Genomic DNA, 2,013 nt, shown 5'->3' on the forward strand with positions numbered 1-2,013 from the left:
AGTGAGGCCGAGGGCCTGGTTGTGAGGATATTAATACCACAGTGCGTGAGTTTTTCGCATAGCACGTGAGTTGATCGTGCGGGTCCAGGTATTGATACCATAGCACGTGAGTTATCCGCGTAGCACGTGAGTTGACCATGTGGATCCAGGTATTGATATGATGGCATGTGAGTTGACCGTGCTTAGCGCTTCGTCTTTGGGAGCCCCTCCGGAGTCTCTACACACCCCCATTGAGCATAGAGTGTTGAGCGTTGAGTGCTGAGTGATGGAGTGACATTGCTGTGAGGTTGCATTTGCTTTTGTTGTTGCTGTATTTACCTGTTAATTTTCCTTGTAGTCTTACTGATTTATGAAATTACATGTCTACTCCTGTTTGTACTTAATTGTGGAAATAATAATTGGATTATTCTGCTTAGCTCGTCACTACTGCTCAGTTCCTTAGTTATTTCTGTTACTAATGAGTCGGTTGTACTCATACTACACCCTGCACTTTATGTGAAGATCCAGGTGAGTTAGAGCGCGGCGATCGTTGAGTTCAGGCCGGCTATCTGTGGAGATTGCAAGGTAGCTGCTAGCATCCGCAGGACCTTGTTACTCCTCTTGTCATTTCTTCTTTTGGATAGTTACACAGTTTATATATCTTAGTTCATAGTTTAAGATGCTCATGACTTAGTGACACCCCGATGTTTGGGGCTCGTTTCCGTATTTTCTATAATTACATTTAGAGTTGATTTAGTTTATGAAAAAGTCAAATGTTGGAAATGTTTTATTAAATTCATATAATCCATTTATTAGTAATATTTTGGGAAATAGGCTTGCCTTGTAACACGATAGGCGCCATCACGACCATGGTTAGATTTTGGGTCGTGACAAGTTGGTATCAAACATCTAGGTTACATAGGTCTCACGGGTCATGAGCGGGTTTAGTAGAGTCTTTCGTATCGATACAGAGACATCTGTACTTATCTTCAAGAGGTTGCAGAACCCTTAGGAAAATTTCACTTTCTTGTATTCTATCGTGCGGAATTGATTCAGCTTGGAACATAACTCCTTGAATTTCTTCCACGCATTCGTATGCGCACATGAGCGCTCGGTATTAGTTGTGTCTAGACGGCTTGTGATTCCTTAGATGAGGTGCGAGATATGATTTCTGTGTGTTGATGTTGGGCCAGTCTGGAGGACTCTAGGCCGGGATTTGATAATAGCTTGAGCACTGAGGTGTTGATTGTGTGAGCTCGTGCTTGTGGTACTTTTGGGGATATTTAAGAGAGTATTCAACGGCTTATGAGCCTTAGGGCGGTGTAGTTTTATGCTTGGGTCTCGTGTGGTGAGTCTGGGTTGAGGATTGTGGTGTTATGGCGGGGCGAAGTATCAATTTGAAGGTAATTCAGAAGGGACTCGGATAGATAGGACATCTTGGTAGTAGGTTGGATCGGCATGGTAATGGGTATGATTAGTTCTTTGGGTGTGTATGAGGTAATGAGTTCTATAGTGTGTAGGTTGCAGGATTAAGATTCTTTATAAGAAATTTTAGATGAGTAAAAAAACAAAAATTGATTCCAAGGCTGGTGGGTTTGGTTAAATACAGAAATTTCACTTATGTTGTGTTATCGGACCTACATTGGATAGGGGTGGCATGGGATCACCCCCGGGTATGTCCAAGGTAAGGTTATGTGGTGGTTTGATGGTTTTGAGAACAACTCTTAGCTCGTTCGTGGACGAACGTTTGTTTAAGACGGGGAGGATGTAACGACCCGGTCATTCGTTCTGAGAGTTATAGCCCCCTTTCCCCCATCTATGCTTATTTATGTGTTGTTCAGCTGTGTTGAGTTGTATTGAGTCGGTAGACTTGGGTTCGGAGTAGTTTTGGAGTGAAATGAACACTTAGTCTCTTAGTTAGAAAGCTAAGTTAGAAAAGGCAACCGGAAGTTGACTTATGAGTAAATGAATTCGAATTTGGATTTTTATGATTCGATTAGCTTCGTTGGGTGATTTTAGACTTAGGAGTGTGTC

This window comes from Nicotiana tabacum, chromosome 4, assembly GCF_000715075.1.
Source record: "Nicotiana tabacum cultivar K326 chromosome 4, ASM71507v2, whole genome shotgun sequence".
Taxonomy (NCBI): Eukaryota; Viridiplantae; Streptophyta; class Magnoliopsida; order Solanales; family Solanaceae; genus Nicotiana; species Nicotiana tabacum.